Source organism: Protopterus annectens, chromosome 6.part0, assembly GCF_019279795.1.
Source record: "Protopterus annectens isolate FY-2018-M chromosome 6.part0, PAN1.0, whole genome shotgun sequence".
NCBI lineage: Eukaryota > Metazoa > Chordata > Ceratodontiformes > Protopteridae > Protopterus > Protopterus annectens.
In genome coordinates this window covers 381,120,911-381,142,788 of record NC_056737.1, presented here as the reverse complement: position 1 = coordinate 381,142,788, position 21,878 = coordinate 381,120,911, and the positions used below count along the sequence as shown (strand labels likewise).

The 21,878-nt window shown below is 37.9% G+C and overlaps 1 protein-coding gene across 2 annotated transcripts in view; it reads left to right on the top strand.

Annotated features, from left to right (window-relative positions):
* The window catches only part of PPP2R3C (protein phosphatase 2 regulatory subunit B''gamma), a 912,006-nt gene that overhangs the window by 854,573 nt on the left and 35,555 nt on the right, over positions 1–21,878 (top strand). The window lies entirely within an intron of this gene.

Genomic DNA, 21,878 nt, shown 5'->3' with positions numbered 1-21,878 from the left:
TTAGAAAAAGAAGTCCAGGTGGCCAAGGTTTTAAGTCTATGTGGTTGGCCAACAATGAGGCAGGGGCCATCGAACAGGACAAATTATTTTTTGTCACCAAATTTTCTCAATTTTCCGAAGTTTTGAGGGATACAGTGCTTAGTTTATGGCCATTGGTTCTGGGAGATGATAGAATAGGAAAATTCTTTCCAAGCAAAATCATCTTCTCTTACGGCAGATACCCCAACCTTAAGGAGATCCTAAACACTAGGAATTTAAAGAGAAAAATTAATACATCAAAGGTAGGGACATACAAATGCGGGAAATGCAAGGTCTGCAGTAGAGTGATGAACCTAGATGGCACAAAGATTAACAACAAGAGATATAGGGCTTTGGAATATTACGACTGCAACTCGGGAGGAGTGGTATATATTATTGGTTGTGGGTGTCAAAAGTGGTATGTGGGACAAACTTCCAGAAAAGTTAAGTTAAGAACAATGGAACATTTAGGAGACATCAGGAATAGTAGACAGGAGAGTCCAGTGGCTAAACATTTCATAGACTTTCATAACGGGTCAGCGGAAGGATTCATATTTTGTGTATTAGGAAGGCCATTTAGTGTAGAAGGGGAAATTGGAGTTAACAAAAAACTATTAGAAATGGAGTCTAAGTTCATTTTGAACTTTAAAACTCTTTCTCCCAATGGTATGAATTTAGATATGTAAATTTTGCTAAGGTAATAATGATGAATATGTAACATAGTTTTCGGGCAACAAAGCAAATATAGTATACACATTTCGATCAACATTAGTCATTTGCACAAGCATATATATATATATAAAAAAATTTTTTTGTGTATATTCACACTATGTTATCACGAGGAAAGACGTTGCCATTAGGCACCCAATACATTAGGCACTTTTGAAAGGGATTTGTAAGGAGAAACGATTTTTCCCGTGTGGGGGGATATAGTTTAAATATGCGATTCAAGTCATTTATGACAAACGCAGTAAGGGATATAATGAAAAGAAAAAAGAAAAAAGAACATCCTATTTGGTTTAGTCATTTTTTTCTTTCTTTTTCAAGTGACAAGAATCGCATTATGATAAATGAAATGAAGTCATATAATATAATATAGTAAGAGCAAGCATATGCCTTTTGTGCCTTTTGTACATTTTAAACATTTTTAACATGCACATATTTTCATGCCATTTATAGTTCTATTGTATTGCTATTTGGTTCAAGTTTCATATTTTGCAAGAAGAGATGAAATGGGTCGGTTGAGTGATGGATTGTTTAAGTGTTTAAGTGTTGAATTATTCAAGTGTATGATGGAGTGTTTTGATTGGCACTAATGCATTAAGCTAATGATTCATAAGGTATGGTGAAACACAAATCAAATGTATTCCTTGAGAAGGCGAAGGCCGAGGTACCAGAGTGCAATAAAGAAGAAGTTTTTCACCAGTTACCTGCATGTCTGTGGCGTTCACAGTTTTTTCTATTTTCTCTACTTGTGTTTTTTATTAGCCTGGTTAATTACCAAATGTCTCTGTTACCATCCGTCAGTAAACAAGTGTTGGATGTCATTTTGGAGGCAAGGAGGCCTAGTACTAGAAAATTTTATGCTGAAAAATGGAAAAGATTCTGCACCTGGAACCAAATTCAAGGGATGGCCACAGCAACACCCAATTTACCTCAGATTCTTCAATACTTAACTGAGATGCTTCACAAGGGCCTTTCCTTTTCCTCCATCAAAATTGACACCTCAGCCATTTCAGCTCATTACAACACAGAACCCACCCCTCTTTTCTCACCCACTTCTCAAGCAGTTTCTCAGAGGGGCCAAAAACTTAAGACCACCCAGAAGAGCCCCAACTCCAGCCTGGGACCTTAACTTTGTATTGGAAAAACTCACTCTGCCTCCTTTTGAGCCAGCTGCAAGTGCAGAGTTAAAATTCCTTTCTTGGAAAACAGCTTTCCTTTTAGCAATCACTTCAGCAAGAAGGTTATTTGAATTACAGGCCCTTATGGCAGTGGAGCCTTTCATCATCTTTCATGCGGACAGCGTGTCCCTCAGGACCAATCACTCCTTCATGCCCAAAGTGGTATCCAGTGTGGCTCTTAATCAATCCATTCATTTGCCAACCTTCTTTTCTAATCCACAGAACAAAGGGGAATGGTTACTGCACTCCTTAAATGTGCACAGACAACTTAGATTTTACTTGGACAGGGCTAAATCTCAAAGGAAATCTGAACAACTGCTGGTGGCATTTGCTGCAGGGGCAGAGGGGAAGGTTGTTTCAAAGCAAATCATTTCTAAATGGATAGGCCATTGCATTAATTTCTGCTATAACCACCATGGAAAACCTGTCCCACAGGGTATTAGACCCCATTCAACCAGGGCTGCATCTGCTGCTACAGCCTTTCTCAGAGGTGTCCCTACCAGAGACATCATAGAAGCTTCTACCTGGAGTTCTGTACATGCTTTCACCATTTGCCAATTTTCTCTAAATCCAGAGCTGGCTTTGCAGTCTTGCAGGGCCATATAGCTGGTCCTAATGCTATCTAAATTCCTTCTCCCATCCTTAGCTTTGGGAATCTACCCAAATGTGATGACTGCAACAGTGAAACACGAAGAACATAGTACAGTTGTGTTCACTTACCATAAATGTAGATGTTCGAGTGCATTCACTGTTGCAGTCCTGGTTAGCCTCCCTCCAGCCCCCTGACTTCTTTTGGCTATACCTCTATGTTCCTTTACTTTGCTTAAAAGCTTTTTGGTGTATTTGCTTTTTTGTTGGAGGTATAACCTTGTATGTATATGTATTTAATTGCTTCCCATTAGAGGGGCACCTGACATCTGGGGCAAGAAAAACTGATGTAATGGCGTCAGCTGCATGCTTTATATCCCTGACTACCTGATGTCATGGAAGATGAGACAGCAACCGACACAGGACCCAAGACTTTGATAATCAGGCCGACTGAGGACTACTGCAAGTAGATAACCCAAATGTGATGACTGCAACAGTGAATACACTTGAACATCTACATTTATGTTAAGTGTACACAACTGTACTTTCCCTCAATTTTCATTCAGGTAAGAGGGATAAAATAGATCTCGGTCAGTTGGCTGGATGGGGGACTGATAGTGAGCAGACAGTGGGAGGGCCAAAAAAAAAAAAAAAGAATAAAAATTACTGTTGATCATTTTGCTGAACTTTTGCCTTGCTGTTTACTGTGCCTTTCCACATTCCCACCTTTATCTGTTCCTCTTTGTGTCCTTTGTTTAATTTAATTCACTTTTTCTTCTATTGTTTGTTTCAAAAGTTTTTGGCATTCTCCTTCAGCCTCCTTCCACTGAAGACCTTTACTTGTTCATTCACTGTTATAAATTCTGCCATCATGTTAACTCTCTCCATTTTTCTTATACTTTTCCGTTGTACAGTTATCCACTATTTCATACTGTAAACAACTGGAAGTACTTTTACTCTTATTTTACGTATGACAGTCCACTTTTTTGTTGCAAAACTAAACCTAGCTTCCAATCGGATAGTTAATTTCCCATTATTTTCCAGTGTAACCATTGCATCTCCCCAAATACTCATCTTAAAATGTTTCAAGAAGATATTCCTTTGTCACATCCCAACATATCCTTTATTTCCCCCTATTTAATAATTTCTTTGCTTAAGCATCCTGGCATTGAATCCCATTTATCTTTCATTTCATTTGTTGATTATACTTCGCTGCTGAGTCTTTCACTTCATTCATCAAACAGTGTCTTTCTGTCATCCTGTACTTCTTTGCCCGATGAATATTTTAATTTCCTAATAGGTTTGAATCTCCTGTTCTGCCAGCGAAGATTATACTGCTGAACAAAGTATGATATCTTTGCCTAGACACCCATGATACAGTACTTCAAAAGGTTGTGTAATATGCATCTTGTGACTGCATCATATCTTTCAGAGCTGGATGCAGCACAATTTTTTGCGTGGTATGCAGCCACAGTCATACTGATATTGACTTACAGACTCTCACAGGCTTTGTTGAAAAGAAGAGCAACAGTGGCATAAGCATATAACAGTAAAGCTCTGTGTAGAGCTATTTGACAAAGGCTGACTGACCAGGATGGAAAGGACTGAAGGAGTCCAAGATAATCTGGTTTTAGTGCTCTTTGTTTTTGCCACTCTTGATATCCACTGTGTTTGCACAGTGTGCTGCCGCTTCATGTTTGGAAATTAGCCGGGTTCATTATACTTCAGCAGGATTTATTATATTTTTTACTGATTAAATAGGGAAGAATACAAATAATTAAAGATGTGATTAATCAAAACTTGGAACATTAACTAGTGACGCAAAGCATATTCGGCTAGATCATGTAAAGTGAGAAAGTCTAATAGGTCAGTGAATTAATTAAAAGCCAGCTGAAGTAAGTGTGTCTTAAGGGACCTTTTCAAACCACTGAGAGAAAGCCAGGTAGTAAGTTGCAAAGGTTCTGGCCCTGGAAAGAGAGAGAGCAAGTCATGTAGAATTCAACCTGTACCTTTGGAACAGCCAGCTGCCCTTTTTTTTCAACAAACATCTTTATTAAATTTTCACATATAACATAAGCAATCTTACATTTATATAAATGAAAAACAAACAGCAGGACACCACTTTTGTAGCAAATAGTATACATCATAGACACCATTGAAACAACTGTAGTTGCAGACATTATACATCACTTGTAATTTATCCAGTCTTTGTCAGCTAAGCATTATATAGCTCATGCAAGTCCTGCATCTTAAACATCGTTCCTGCTCTGCATATATTCCCATAATTCCCATTTTTTCCTGTGTAGTTTGCTCCCTCCCGTTTCCTAAAGATCCCAATTCTAGTTGTTTTATCTCTGTTACTATGTTCACTACTTCTAGTAAAGTTGGTTTAGACTTTGATTTCCATTTTCTAGTAATTGCATTTTTGGTAGCCACCATAATTAGACTCAACAAAGCTTTGCTATTTCTAGGCAATTCCGATTCTGTATCATAACTCAAAAAAATCAACTCCCCAGTCAATCCAATCTGTTCACCCCAGGGACGTCGGGAGGCATACGCACTGTACTGATTTCAGTACAACGTATGTAGAAGGGGGGTAGCATTTTAAAGTTTCACCTTTTCGCGCTGTACTGCACGATGACGTCAGCTCATCAGGGCAGCCAGTCGGAATGGAGCTCACCGCGCATGTATTTCCGGCCAGTTCGAGCGGGAGGATTCAACCGTTATGTTGGAAGGATTCAACCGGTCTCACTTCAAGGACTGTAGTTAGAAGGGTCTTGCTGCAACCGAGAGGTTTGGTGAGTAATACGAAGAGTGCGTGTGTGTGTGTGTGTGTGTGTGTGTGTGTGTGTGTGTGTGTGTGTGTGTGTGTGTGTGTGTGTGTGTGTGTGTGTGTGTGACAATGCCCCGATTACTCATGGTGGTGTGGTAGGGAATACCTCAGGCTTGAACCCTGTACCTTGTATGCAGGTGTTAAAGACCTGAATTCCCTACCCACCACCATTTGTAAAAAAATTGCAGATTTTTGCCTCATATTTGATCTGATCAATATCTGTATGGTATCTATGGTTTTTAAATACTGCAATGCTTGAAATTTGATGGTGCAGTGGTAGCAATGTAGCATTGATGCCTCACAGCTGTAGGTTCTTGGGTTTGGTTCTTGGCTGGGGTGCCTTCTTTGTGTGTGGGGGGGTCTGTATCTTCTCCCTGTGTTTGTGTGGGTTTGCTTTTGTGTCCTCCCATGTTACAAAGACATGTCAGCATTATTTTTCCTGGGCCTCTGCTGAGAATTGTTTTTTGTTCCAAGTCAGACTGTCCTGATTAACAAATTGACAGGCATTTAAATTTCAGACTTCAGGTTTCTGAATGTTTACTTCCTTATATATTTGATGGTGCAGTGGCAGTATTGTTGCCTCACAGCTATAGGTTTTCTGGTTTGATTCTTGGCTGGGGGGCCTTCTGTGTGGAGTCTGCATCTTATCCCTGTGTTTGTGACATAGTAAAACAACTTTTTATTCTAGCAATAAATATATAGTAACACAACCTTTTTATAGCATTTTTTTAAGTTTATGACTATTTGAAATGTGTCCTTATTTTTGGGACTGTAATACCCTGTTATTGGCTTTGTCCAGGTTTTTTGTGCTAAGGTTGACAGATATGGCAAGAACTGAATTTACTGAATATGTTTGAGGGCTGTATTCCCTCATTACTGGGTTTGTCCAGGTGTTTTGTGCTAAGAGGTTGACAGCTATGGTGAGAACTGAATTCATTAAATGATAGCCATTTAAGTTTCAGTCTTCCTCTCTTTCACAAAGCAGGTGATTTGGCATAGTGGTATGTTGTTCTGACTATTTTGCACAGTGACCTTGGCAGTAAAATGTATGATGGTAACACAGCATTTTATTCTAGCAGCTTTCCAAGATTATACAAGCAATGTTTAATGTGTTCCTGTTTTTTGCCCTTTTGACCCACCCCAATAAATTTGGCTTTTTCCAGACTTCTTGTGCTGCGAAGTTGAGATGTAGTTGAGTACTGCATAGATTTTACAAGGAGCTGAGAGCTGCAGGGGAAGAGAAGTTTAGTGCTGATTATGCCAAGTCAGCTCACGTTGCTAGTAGCACAAAATGTTGTGTACTTGCTTTTAATGCAGAAGGTTGTTGGTTCTACTCCCAGAAGGGGTGAATGCTGCTGTACTGAAAGTTAAGACACTAACTATGAGCCTGTTATCAGTTTGCCATCCATTTCCTATTGCAATATTACTAGCTTATTATTAATGTAATTTAGGCAATTTATTCCTCAGGGGCATCAGGCACTTTATTTTTCGGTGAAGTCATGAAATATAAAGGTGATTGCTAGCAGCAACCTCTTCATTAGTTATATTTATTTAATGTGGAATTATTTAGATGACTTTTTTTACTACTTCAGAGATTGTGCATATTATTTACTGATAATGGTGGACTGTAAATGTTTGACTAGACTTTTATGATGGAAATGTTCTGAATTGGGCAGTTTTGTTTCATTGTTTACTGGAAAAATGTTCAAAGCAATAGGAAGGTGTATCAAAGAGCACATGTATGTTTCATATGCAAGGGGCCTATGATTTAAAAGCAGCCCAGAATTAATTTTTATCTGCCATGGGTAAAATGTATCTTTCTTTGAATGTGGGTATTAATGTTGTTTCAATGAATGTGAGTTTCAAGGGCAGAGAAGTTTTAATGCCAAGTTTGTTTAGCAGATGTCTTAGTGTTTGTGCTGTAAAATGCAAAATAAAACTTTCAAATGAAGTTCAAATCATCATAGAAGTAAATCAGTATGCACATTAGTGTTTATGGTAAATGGAGTGAAATAGCAAAGTAATGGATCATTGGAATGGCTGCAGGGGGAGGCTCCATTCGACCATGGTTTTGTGAGGGGGAAGGGCGGCAAACTTAGACAGCCCCAGCTGAACTATACCTCCCAACTGTCCAGATTTTCAAAGAATGAATAGATTTTTTGCTTCTTATTTTTGATTTGTTCCTCAATTTGTGGTTTTCTGGCAAATGATTTAGGAATGAAGTCACTAAATAATGACACTAGTTTCAGACTTTATAACCTTCAGAAAAATGCATGCTAAAATAAGACCTGTTCTATCAACTGTCCCAGCAATTTTTAGTACTGTTTATATGTTCCCTCAATATATTTGGCCTTGTCCAGATTTATTGCATTAACAGGTTGAGAGGTACATGCAAATAAATTGCTTTATAGAATTAGGCATAGCCAAACCTCAACTGTCCCTGATTTTGGCTCAAAATGTTGCTCTTCCCCTAATAATCCCTCCACAAAATAGCAATTTTGGAAGAAAACAAAGAGGGTTTACTTTACTTTTATAAATAACTGTAATGATCAGAGTTATACATTACTTTTATTTCAGAAATGCATGTAGATTCTCTAATTTTTTCAGCTGCTCTAAGTTAACTGTGCTCATATTAAAATGGTGTCCCTCCTTTGACAGGTTCCCAGCTGTATTGTCTGGCAATTTTATATTTTTGCATCACATTTTTGGTCCGTTTTCATAAAATTGCAGTTTTCTGGCAAATTAGTGGCAAATTGTTAAAGACTGAAGTTAGAAAATAATGCAGACATTTCAGTTTTAGATTTCATACCTTTCAGAAAATTCGTACGGATGCAAGACCTACTACTATTCTATTATCTTTCTAAGTTTATAAGAGCAATATTTAAAAAAGTGTCCTTATTTTTGGGCCTTTGCCTCAGTTTTATTTATGAGTTTGTTGCTGTGAGAGGTTGAGAGGTTTGTGTGTGTGTGTGTGTGTGTGTGTGTGTGTGTGTGTGTGTGTGTGTGTGTGTGTGTGAGTGTGAGTGTGGTAGGTAGCATGCCTCTCAACTGTCCACATTTTGCAGAATGTCCAGATTTCTGCCCCATATTTTTTGTCTGTTCCTCATAAATTTTGTGATTTTCTAGAAAATCATTGAAGGCTGAAGTTGCTAAATAATGACAGACATTTGAGCTTCAGACTTCATGTCCTTTAGAAAAATTCATACTAGCACAAATCCTGTTATTCTAGCAACTTTCTAAGTTCACGAGAACATTATTTAATATCTGTCCCTGTTTATTTTAGGCTTTGTCCATATTTCTTGCACTAAGAGGTAGGTAGGGTGTGTGTGTGAATGAAACATCCTAGTTAGTGGTAGCAGGTGGTTAGTAATTTACTCAAGCTCAAAACCTGTACCTTAGTTACAGAAAACAAAAGCATAAAGTCTCTACCCCAACTACCATGCTGCATTTTTCAAAGAACTGACATTTCAGGTTAATTTTCAATTCAAGGAACCGAGTTTGAGTGAATTTATATTATATTACTGAAGAGGCATTACAGCGAATGCCTCTTCATCGACACTAAAAGAGCGAACCGTGAATTACGAGAATGGCTGTAGCTTGGCTGGGGAGGGGGGTAGCAGTTTGAGAGCTGTCAGTACAAATTTGAAAATCCTAGCTACACCCCTGGTTCACCCAGCATGTCCGACAGAGCGGTCTGCAGGGAATCCCTAAATTCTGCCAGCTCATTACACTCCCAAAAAATATGTTCCCGGCCAAATCTTTCTTGTCTGTCACACCTCCAACATTTGCTGTCCACCTGTGGAAAAATTCTTTGGTGTCTACTTGGGGTATAAAAATACCTATGTAAACACTTCAAGGCAAAGATCCTAAATCTTCTAGACTTGGTTGCATATTTGGGATATATATATATATATATATATATATATATATATATATATATATATATATATATATATATATCTTCCCATTGTCTCTTTGTGAATTGCTTATCCAGTCTCTCTTCTCACTCCTTTCTAAGCTTCTCTGATTGATGCTTATGTTTATCATGCAGTGTTTTATATGCTTTACTAATTATTCCTTTTGTAACAGCAGCTTCTATTAAAAACTCTACCAGTGCTGGCCTTTCATTCAGGAGGCCCCTATTTCTTTCTTCTTGCCAACACTCGGATATCAATCCTTGATAGTGAAGGCAATCTCTAACCTGCAGTCCAAATAAATTCTTGGCCTCTTCCCATTCTATTACAATTCCCTTTCTAGTTATTTGATCCCAATACAGTGGTTCCTTTGCCAGTTTTCTTCAATAAATTCCAGCCCCCTCTTGCCTATTATCTGTATCCCTGACCACAGTCATCCCTATTGGCAAAATCTCTTTTCTCCATTCTCATGCTGGTTTGGTTCTTAGAATACTCCCTGCTATTTTATGAAAATAATATTCTGTATGATTTTTGTTGCTCTCCTTAAGAGTCTGCATCCAAAATTCCAATCTCTCTTTATTTCTTGAACTTCTTCCCTGTGTCAGCATCATTCCTTTCCACTTTGAATTATATTTTTTTGCTTGTGCTATGTATAAGAGCCTTAACTGTGATGCTCTAAAATACCCCCTTAAATTGGGTAATCCTAGTCTGCCTTGTTCTATTGGAAGAATCATCTTATCCCACTTGACTCTTGCTGTCTTCCCTTCCCAGATAAAATCCTTCAACTCTTTTTTTAATTGCTATCCATAGCTTCTCCTCTGGTTAATAAAAATATGCCTGGTCTGTGTATAAGACTAGAGGGACTAAAACATTTTAATGGCTTGTATCTTAGTATCCTCTGCCACAACAGAGTCATTTCTAATCCATACTCCTAAGTAATTCATTTTATCATGTCCCCATAAATAATGATATTAATGTGTGGCTACATAATCTATGGCTATTGCCTTTGTTTTAGCTTCATTAATTTTGTATTCCAAGAAGATTTGAAACTGTCTCAAAATGTTCCACAACACTGTAATGTCTCTTTCTGGTTTTATGTGTAAAATAATATCATCTGCAAATACAGCCTGCTTTTCCTGACTACCATACCAATTATATCCTTGAATTTCTGAGTCTCTTACTTTCTTTGCCAGTGGTTCTAAATGTAATGCAAATAACAAAGGGGAAAGCAGCCAAACTGCCTGGTTCCTCTACTCATGCAGAAATTATCAGAGAGGACCCCCACCCACCTTAACTTGTGCCTCAGATCCCTCATATATTTTTCTAATCAACCTTATAATTGTATCAGGGAAAGCAAATGCTTCCATTGCCCTGCTCATGAAGTCCCAGTCTACTCTGCCAAATGCTTTCTCTGTATCAAGACCCACCAATAAAATAAAAGTGGCATTTTCTTACATTCTGCATCCCTCTGGATCATCATTGTTCTGTTAATATTGTCAAATGTTTGCCTCCCCTCCACACCACAATGATCCATAGCTATCAATTTTGGTATCACTTTTGCCATTCTTTTAGCCATTATAGACATTAACACTTTATAATCATGGTTTAGTATTGGAATGGGCTTGCATGAAGCTGGATCCAATGGATCTTTACCCACTTTAGGTATTACCGTTACCACCACCTTCTTCCAGTATGCAGGTACTTCTCCTGCTTTTAAAATACTGTTAAACAAAACCTTCCAAATCTTTATTATTTTTTTCCCTCCTAACTTCCAAACTTCCACAGGCATACCAGCTATTCCTGGGGACTTTTAGATTGGTTATACATAGCCATTTTTATATCATCCCTTCCTATCCTGTTAGTAATTGAGCCTCATTTACCTCTAACCTTGGCATATTTAATTCTTCCATAAACATTTCCATTTGTACCTTTTCTTGATTTCCATATTTCTCTGCCTTATACAAACTTTCATAAAATTTCCAAAATATTTCTAATACTTCCACAGAGTCTTTTGCTATCTTCCTTGTTATAGGCTCCCCAAGCTTGGTGACAGCCGTTTCCAATTTCTGTTGCCTGAGTTGTTGTGCTAAAAGTTTTTGTGCTCTAGTTATCATCAAAAACAGTTGCTTAACAGCAGTCTTTCTAAACTTACGCATATTATCAAGGTAAAACCCCTTATTTTCTGTTTGGCATTCTGCAGTTGCTCTTTTTCTCATTCTTAGAGATTCCCCCATTTTGCAGTACTTTAAAATGTGTCAATCCCACTAAGTAATTCTTGTTACTGTTTAACCATATCTCCCTTTCTTTTATTTCCACCTTAGTTTTAAACTCCACTTTAATTTTATCCCACTCCCTATCTATGTTTTCAGAAGAAAAGTACTTCTCTAGTAGCTCCTTAATTAATTCCAAAACCCATTCCTTGAATTCCTGTCTTTTCAACCAATAGGTAGGAAAGCACCAGTGTCTCATTTTTATTTCATTACCTTGCATTTTTATTTTAATTATTATTGGCACATGATCTGAAATAGTTATTGGGTGTGTTTCAAGACCTTCAATTAAATGCACATGTTCCTGTGAGATATAAAATCTATCTAGCCTAGCTTAGTTTTTGTATCTCAGTGAGTACTATGTAAATTCACTCTGAGCTCCTAGCACTGAATTCACATCTTCCATGCCAAACATTTTCATAAATTTCTTCAAAAATCTACACTCCTTTGTTATATTTTCCCTTCTAGGACCCCCAGACACATCTTCACTGTTGCAAACCAAATTCCAGTCTCCACCTATAAATAATAGTCCTTGCTGAAAGCTGATTATTTCTCCCAGAATTTTCTTAAGCTCCATTACTGCAGTTTTAGGGGAGATGTAAATGCATGCCAGTGTAATCCTCCTCCCTAGCCAGTAACCCCTTAGTACTGTGTATCTTCCATTATTATGTTTTTTTCCTCTTGTATCACTATTGGAGCTCCTCTTGCAATTAATATAAGTACTCTTTTCCTTTGCCCCAGATATTCCTCTGAATAACCATTTTGAAAACCTTTCTTTATCAAATTCACATGTTCAGTTCTTTCCAGGTGTGTCTCCTGTAGCATAGCTATTTGCACTGCACATTTTTTAATGTAGTTCACTACTCTTTCTTTTTTATGTTTATCTGTAAGACCATTCAGATTGAAAGACATTACAGAAAGCATCATTTTCTTATATAGTTATTATTGACACATTTTATGTATAACTGCCTTTTTGTTAAATGATTAGTTCTAACTTTTATGTTACATGCATATACTTTTCGGCATGTTGGTCTTTTTAAACATTTGTTTCTTGTCATATCCATTTGTGCCTATGCCACATCTTACATAACTTTTTTGTTTTTTTGAAAACCTTCAAACAGAAGAAAGACCCCCCCCAAACCCTCCTAAAATCTATTAACTTCATAATAACACACAAAACTGTGTACATCTTCAAATATTGCAGATTTTGCTTCCCAATAAGAACATAAGTTCTAAGTTGATAGCTACATTGACCAAAAAGGAAGGTTACTCATGCTAAGACGCATGGTACAGCCTGTGCTACTAGTAAGTGCTATTTGATTCTGTATGTTTTTGTAGCTCTCCCAGTTGAGAAAACACTTGAATGCTTTTAGTAAGCACTTTCTCCAAGCCGTTTCTCTTTATCAAATTGTCTTTTGGTGACATGCGTACCAGACACAAAACTGCTAAGAGTACCTTGTTTATCAGTCAGCTGCCCTTTTGCCATAAAGCAGTGAGCTTGTACAAAAAAAAAAAAACAATCCTGTCATAGAGGGAAAAAACGCATGTTATAAAAGTCTAAATAAGCAACAAGCATTTAGAATATTGCAGGTGATAAAGGACAGTACCAATAACCAGTGAAGGCTCCAGGAATGGTTTACTGATTACCAGTTAGTAACCAGAGATTTGTACCAGCTGGAGGTGGTGAAGTTCATAGGTAGGTTAGGTTGGGGAGGACTGCAGTTGTGCATGCATAAAGAAACAAGGGCAAGAGTGACCACAGAAATATCCTAAGATGGTAGAAAACACTTCGTCCAGGAAATATTCCTTAAGTGAAAGTAGGCAGACTTTACAGCAGCTGACACCTGGGCCTTAAATGTCAGACTGTCATCTAGGATAACCCTGAGATCATATATACTGGAAAAGTCATACCTTTCACACCCATTGATAAAATGTAAGGGTTTAGAAGCTGTTTGAGTCCCTGAGAGTGACATGAATAGCCATGGCAATCATTTTGGCTGTAATGAGAATGAACTTAACAGCCATCCTAGAGCAAATGTGGTGTAGATCAACTTTGAAGGAATCCAGAGCCAGTATGGGGTCCTGAGGGGAATGCATATAACTGTGTGTCATCATCACAGCAGTGGTATTGCATTCTCCTTCCCAAATATATATATATATATATATATATATATATATATATATATATATATATATATATGGGTTCCTGTCACTTCGATGAAAATGCACATCATCTGGATCGCCGAGACTAGATTGCCGACACCGCACATCCCCGACAATGGTGAGTAGTGCAGAATGGGATGTATTCCCATTCCCACAATGTGGTGCGATCTCAGAGTTGGCATATTTGAGTGGGGGGGGCACAGCCCCTTCACATGGGGGGTGCAGGGGGCTTACCCCCTGCTATACAGGTATTTGTTTATGTTTTAGGTGTATTACAGACACGGGAATAGGTTCCATGCTTTAATACATAGACTTACCTATGTTGAGGATGTGTGGTCTCGGCAATCTCGTCTGGGCGATCTGATCACCGGGGATGTGCGTTTTCGTCGATGTAACGTGGATCCATATATAAATATATATATATATATATATATATATATATATATATATATATATACACACATACATACATGTTTATGTGTGTGTGTGTGTATATATATATATATATATATATATATATATGTGTGTGTGTGTGTGTGTGTGTGTGTGTAAGTGTATACATATGTTACATATACATACATATATATATGTATATAAAAATATAATATATTGGGTCCCTGTCAGTTGATCGAGTTTTCAGAAACTCGAAATTCATATGGTTGAGACCATATGACTGAGTTTTTGAAAACCCAAAGCTTTTGAATGGAGATTGTGGTACAGTGCAGCTTGGGAAATTTATCCTTTTCCTTACTGTAGTGTGATCTCGGAGTTGGTATGTATAATTTGCAGGGAGTGTAGGGTGCAATGGGGTTTTGCCCTCCGCAAAAACATAAAAAAATATTTATTTTGAAACTCGATCATATGGTCTCGACTACATAAATTTCTAGTTTCTGAAACCTCAATCATCTGATATAGACCCACACACATATATATAGATATAGATGTGTGTGTGTGTGTGTGTGTGTGTGTATACATATATATGTATATATATATATATATATATATATATATATATATATGTATGTATGTATATGTGTGTATATATAATATATGTATATATATATATATGTGTGTGTGTGTGTGTGAGACTCTTCCATGTACTTGTACTTATTACTTCTGTAGTAGTCTTAACACTGATTGGTGTAATCATTTATTTCATTGTTTAAATTCTTCAATTAAGACTGTGCTTAATTTTTTTTTCATCATGGAGAAATGTTTAAGAAAAATGTGGGAAATTTGACACAGAATTCCACCCCAGGTCAGCCATGACCATTGTGTGCCTGGGGGGTGGAACAACTAGATAAAGATTATGCCAAATGAAAAGCTTTTGCGCCCAGGTCAGACCAAATAAACAAATTAATATTAAAAGGACTGCTTCACCCTGACAACGACTCCACCACTTCTGGAGACAAGCAGGAAAGGGAAAGAGAGATGGAAAAAAAGAGAAAAAAACAGAGGAAAAGGAAACCAGAAGAATTTGGGGCATCTTTGCATCTGAAAGTTCCTTGGCAGAAGAAGACTCAGTGTCCACCAACACCAGTGCAAAAATCTCCACAGTTGGTTTCCAAAACTATAGTTATTGGAGACGAATCTCCTCTCAAGCCATTCAGTAGGCACACTTCTGAGACAGATCTGTCCCGCTGCCTTCCAGACCATCTACTACATCTTCTTTAAAGTCAATCTGGTCCTTTCAGAGCTCCACAGAAGCTGCTAGGGAACCAGTGATGAGTATATTTTGGAGCTGCAGGCAAAGATGGATGCTACCCATCCTCCCCAGTTTCAAGAGTGAATAGGATTAGACACCACCACCACTTTTAGCTCTCTCTTTGGTTCCAGTTGTGGGACTGCTGGTTTTGGAGCAGTGTCATTTCCTGGAGTCTGTCTGTTATGCTCCAGCATATACCATTACCCTAATGGCAGTACTTGTGTCTGATTCACTGGATGCCAAGACTTTGGCATAGAGTTTGCTCAACTTTAGGTTTTCTGCATCATCATTGGCATCAGCTCGCATGGAGCCATTCTTGGTGTCCATATCCCCGTCCTTTGGTGCATTGGCACTGTTTTCCATCTCGGGGCCATCCAGATTTTGAATATCAGGGTATCCTCCTTGGTGCTGCTTATGTCAGCTTGGGCCGAGACAGACTTGGCTCCAAATATAGGATCCCCAGTGCTGACAGATTCAGGCTCAGCCTTCAAAGCTATGGAGAGTATAATAGCCTTCCCTGTGAAGCAACAGGCTGAACCTCCAGTGATACTTATGATTCTCAAGGACAAGGCAGAATAGAAAGTCTCAAAGAGCCCTTGCAAGTTCTTTCAGAGCCCTTAATGGACTCCAGTCAGTTGCCAGTGGAAATTCTCAGAAAGAGGACCTGCAAAAAGAATTGTGTGGACTCCCGTACTGATTCCTTAACATCAGTTACTGACTTGGTTGAGTGAGACCATTCCCCACAATCCCTTCTGGAAGACTCCAGGTTTGGCAAGATCCTTGAATTAATGAGGCAGAGGAAATTTTAGCCAATTCTCTCAGGATAAAGAAGTGCTTTTTGAGGCTTACCATTCTGCATCCTGTAACTCTTGGGTGGTCCTTCCTGTTATCATCTTATTGATTTAGCTGTCAGTTGGGCATGGTAGAAACAAGACACTACTAAGGTGATTCCACTTAAGCCTCACAAAATTCTACATCTACCTAAAGCTAGGCAGTACTGTTCTAAAGGTCGTTTGGAGGACTCTATGGTAATTGAAGAAAACCGCCAAAAGAGAGCTGATGAAATGGCTACTGTCCTCCCGCCTAACAAAGAGACTAGAGTATTACATATAATTGGGGAAACATGCTTACACCTTGGGAACTTTTGCCCTGAGGGCATTAAATTATGTGACTCATATGAATCATTTCCAAAGAGACCTAATGGAACAAACCTTAGATTCCTTAAGCAAGCCACACACTGCAGAGTCAAAAAACAGCTAAAGACTATGATGAGCATTATTAACCTCTCCAGTCTACATAAAACCATGGATTTAGGGGGCACTTTTCTGGCAAATAAACCCAATCTCCCTGAAGGCTTACACAGTTGGGGGCCATTTATCCCTCCAGTCATCTGCATGGCTGGCCATCATGCATTATCCAGAGCCTATTCTATATAGTGAAGATGATGGATCAGCCAGTGGGATGGTTAATGGCATCACCCTAAGATAGCTTGCCTTGCTTAGCATTTGCAATTTTGTTGGCAAGTTTAAGGCATCCCTTACCAATGCCCCTTTTGATGGTTCCTTATTGTTCAGACCTGTGGTGAAAGAGAAAATAATGTGTGAACAAGAAGGAAAGACTCTATCTGCCATAGCCATTATATTTGAGACCCATCGAAGATCCTTTAACATGAATTAGAAAGGGTGTAAATCTCTATGGTTCAGAAAATCCCAGTGCCAGTCCTTCAGTACCTTCTCAGAAGGGTTGCTGTGGCAGAAGTGGCCTCTTCAGTGGATGCTGACCACAAGGGTGTAAACTTCCATAAAACTAGGACTTTAGAAGGCACTTTCCTGGCAAACAGACCCAATGCTTCTAAAGGCCTATCCAGTTCGGGGACATTTATCCCTCCACTCATTTGTGTGGCTGGTCATAATGCAGGACAAGTGGACGTAATACATAATATCCAGAGACTTTTACTGTACCAATTTTCCATCTTCCTCCCCATCAATTACAGCTGCTCCCAGATGTTCCACCCTACCATCTCAGAGCAGCCAAAAGAGAGATTTTGGTCCTCTTATGAAAGAGAGTCATCTAGGGGGCCCCAGACCAGAAGCGGTCAAGAAAATACTCCAGATTCTTTTTAGTACCAAAGAATAACATGGGGCCTCAAAGTCAGTTCTGGATCTCAGCAATCTAAACTATGTGAAAATTACCCAACTTCGTAATAGTCTTGATGCAAGCAGTTTTATTCTGTTTGAAAGCAAACAACTGGATGTGCTTGATAGACCTTCAGGATACCTATTTATGTATCCATTGCTGACTAGGTTAGTCTCACTAGGCTAATAGTATCTTTTCATAGGCAAACCGAGCTGGTATTTGTACTTCTAACAGAAATTTGGACAGACTATCAGAGAACTTCCCCGATTCTTGGTAGTTTGGGGAAGGCTTTGTGTGTTACACATCCTAACTTCCTGTTTCCTGTCCAGGCACAGAGGCAGCCAGGAGGAACAGGGAGAAAACATGGCTGATTCAGCTTTGGCTGAAAATAAAGTGAAAGTTGCTGAAAATGTAGTTGAAATGGTAGAATCGTTACCAGAATTTTTTTTTCTGAAGCTGTGGGTCCAGAAAAAAAGTGACATTGGAGGAAAAGGAGATTGTAGCTGTAACAGAGATGGATTCAGAGGAAAACGTTCAGAGGAGATTGTTTGAAGGAGAGACAGTTACCTCTGAGAAATGCATAATTACAACCCTCCGATCGGTGGGGGGGGGATGATTATTTGGAAGAAATGGCAAATCAAAATGAGCCAGAAAGTGGAGCAGCAATTTCATGGAGCAATATCATGGAGAAAATAGAAGAAGAAAAAGGAGAAGAGACTGTACCAGAAAAAGTTCAACAGACGAAAACTTATGCACAAACTGTAGGAGAAGGAGCAAAGAAGAAAGAAGAAATAAAAGAAACAAAAAAGAAGTATACAGTACATGTGAGCAGTAAAAAAGAAGAAAGTTTGGACAGGTATGAGTTTTGGGACTGTATCATAGCACCTGTGGGTGTCAAAGCAAAAGAGGCAAGAGCATTAATTTTAATTAATAAAGAGACTTTTTCTGACTTGATATTTGAGACTGGGCAGGCGTTGGAAAAATTTTTGCATGCATATGAACAAAAGAAAAATATTTAGCCATGGTCAGAATATGTAGTGCAAGCTTTTAACAGACAAAAAAAGAATAATCCAGTTTAGAACTGAAATTGAAGCAAAATAACTGAAAGAATATTTAACTATACACAAAGAAGTAATGGACACTACAAAAACGTATGATGAAAGAGTACTATGGAGTGGGGATGGGAATGTGGAGTAATACTGAAAATGGAAAATGATGATGTTATGCTTGTATCTAGTATTATTAATGTTCATGGTAATAGGGGGGTTTGTGAAATACAGGGGTAAACCCAAAACTTGTTATTTTGTGGCAAAAATGATCATTTAATCAGTGAATGTGATAAAATGATGTTATTTATGTGGTACAACAGGGCATAATGCAAAAAATGTGATTTAAAGTGCAAAAATGTGGCGATACTGGTCATTTATGGGTAGAATGTAAAATGAATGTGTAAGAAAATGAAGTTATACAGGATAAGGAGATAGTATTATGTCTTGTACAGGAAAATGTAGAAAAAGATGTGACTGATAAAGAAGTTATACATGAAGTTAAAGAAAGTAACAAGGAAAAAGAAACAGGAGACAAGTGAGGAAGAAGCTGATTGGTGCACAGTAAGAAATAGAAAGAATTCAATAGGGAAAAGAGTTAAAAGAAAGGAAAAAAAAATTTAAAAAGACATAATGCTTAGAGAAAATAAAGGAAAGGGATAAACATTGCATTATACTAACTGTTCTTAAAAGCTGAAAATATTAGCCTTAAATGTAAACAGTATGAAAAATCTTAAAAAGAGAATATATACATTACAATGATGTGCTGCAGTAGATACACATATTGTTGTTTTAGAAGATATCAGATTATTAACAGAGGAAGAAAAAACACAAACTGAAAAAGTTTAAAATGGTGCAGTAGTTTGGAACATAGGGAAAAACATGCTTGGACATATGTATATTATGTCAGTAAAGCATTAAAATTTTAGATGTAACCATAGTGGGACTAGGACGAATTACAATAATAGACGTGAGATAGAAAAATATGTGCATATAATTATAGCTTTATATGCATATGTAACAAAAAAAATAGAGAGAACTGATGTTTCAAAATATTCTTGAATATGCTTGTGTAAATATGGACATTATAGTGGTGGGTAATTTTAATTGTAAATTAAGGAAAAATAAGAGCAATTATGGTGTTAAAATAGCTAAAGAAATTATGAGAAGTGGAATGTTAAGTGTATGGGAGAATAAGCACTGGACCTATAAAAGGAATGAAATTAGGACAGAATGTGATTATTTCTTAATATCTGATAGTTTAAAAGTTATAAAAAAGGAATTAAGTATACTGGATTTTCAGATCATGTGGCTATATGGGTTAAAGTGCAGGAAAATGAAGAATGTATAAGAATAGAAAAAGATTCAACATAGTCCCAGTCCTAAACACTGTCTAAGCCCATGATACTCAAATCTCCTGGTTCAGTTCACAGGAAAATAATAAACAATATACTACGATAAAGACGGCAGCACCTCTATAGAGTTCCCGTGCTACCCGTCAACTTCTATTGCTTCCGCTACAAGCCCTGAGTACGCTGAAGCGTAATGGCATAATTATTTTAGCTTCCCATTTTTTACGTATACGATGTTTGGTACATCTCATTATGATAACAGGAACGTGAAGTTAGGACAAGTTCGCCCCTTTAGATGTCAACTAAGTAAGTATATGAGCACCATTATTAAGCATATAGCTGCAACGGTATGAATTTATGCCATTACGCTTCAGCGTACTCAGGGCTTGTAGCGGAAGCAATAGAAGTTGACGGGTAGCACGGGAACTCTATAGAGGTGCTGCCGTCTTTATCGTAGTATATTGTTTATTATTTTCCTGTGAACTGAACCAGGAGATTTGAGTATCATGGGCTTAGACAGTGTTTAGGACTGGGACTATGTTGAATATGCAAAAAATAGCGAAATGCGTATCCATGGAGGTATGTGGCTCTGATGAATGGTTATGTTAGATAGATCATAGGGGTTAGATTCCTCGCATAAGCTCCTTAAAGTTGATTTTAAACAGTGCTTTTAATTTATTATGATAACAGGAATGTGAAGTTAGGACAAGTTCGCCCCTTTAGATGTCAACAACAGAAAGTATACGAGCATCAATATCAAGCATATAGCTGCAACGGCATGGACTTACGCCATTACGCATCAGCGTACTCAGGGCTTGTAGCGGTAGTAATAGAAGTTGACGGGGAGCACGGGAACTCTAAAGAGGTGCTGCCATTTTTATTGTAGTATATTGTTTATTATTTTCTGAGGACTGAACCAGGAGATTTGAGCATCATGGGCTTAGACTGGGATTATGTTTAATATGCAACAAACAGCGAAATGCATATCTACGGAGGTATGAGGCTCTGATGAATGGTTATGTTAGATAGATCATAGGGGTTAGATTCCTCGTATAAGCTCCTAAAAGCTGAGGTTAAACAGCGTTTTTAATTTAATTGGTTGGCTGTTATGTATTTAAAATGTATTTTAATACACGTTGATTTTAGGCAACGTCCTTGCTATAGGCAATGTTTTTACGATGTTGTTGTAGTAGCGCTTTAAATGTGAAACTGAGGTGCTAGAGGCATAATTAATTGTGGTAATTAAGTTAAGCACATGGTATAAGAATGACTGCAGTTGGAACAGTTGTATTTATACGTCTGATGAAGCGGGAGGACCCGTGAAAGCGCTTACGTTGTCTTTTTTGTGTTTCTACTGTTGTCTACATTAAAGCAGATTGTCGCTAAGTGGCTTCTTGGATTTGTTTGAAGCTGAATTTTATCAGAAAACAGAGAATCGTGTTTTTTATGCTGCATTTTGCTGTTGGGTTAATCGTTTATATATATATATATATATATATATATATATATATATATATAAATAAATTACTCCAGGGGAAAGCATTGTGTGTGATGCTATCTTCTTCCAGTTTCCATTCCAGGTGTGAAGGAGGCCTGGAGAAACTGGAGGGAGAATGGCAGCTGTTAGCCAGCAAAAAGCTACAGAGAATGGAGTTGGGAATATGGAGATAGTGGATTTTGCATTAGAGAAGTGAGCAGATAAGGTAGAGAAATCTTTTATATCAGAGGAGCAGGAGTAAATGGAGAGGAAAAACATACTGGAGGGTTCAGCAGAAGTAGTAATGGATTTGGAGGACCTGTTTCAGAGAAAACTGTTTGAGGGTGAAATGGAGAGCCAGCAGGAATGTGCTATTACAACCCTTCAATCCAGAGTGTTATGGGATGATTATTTAAAAGACTTAACCAAAGTGAACCAGAAAGTGAAGTAGCAATATCCTGGGGAGAGATAATAG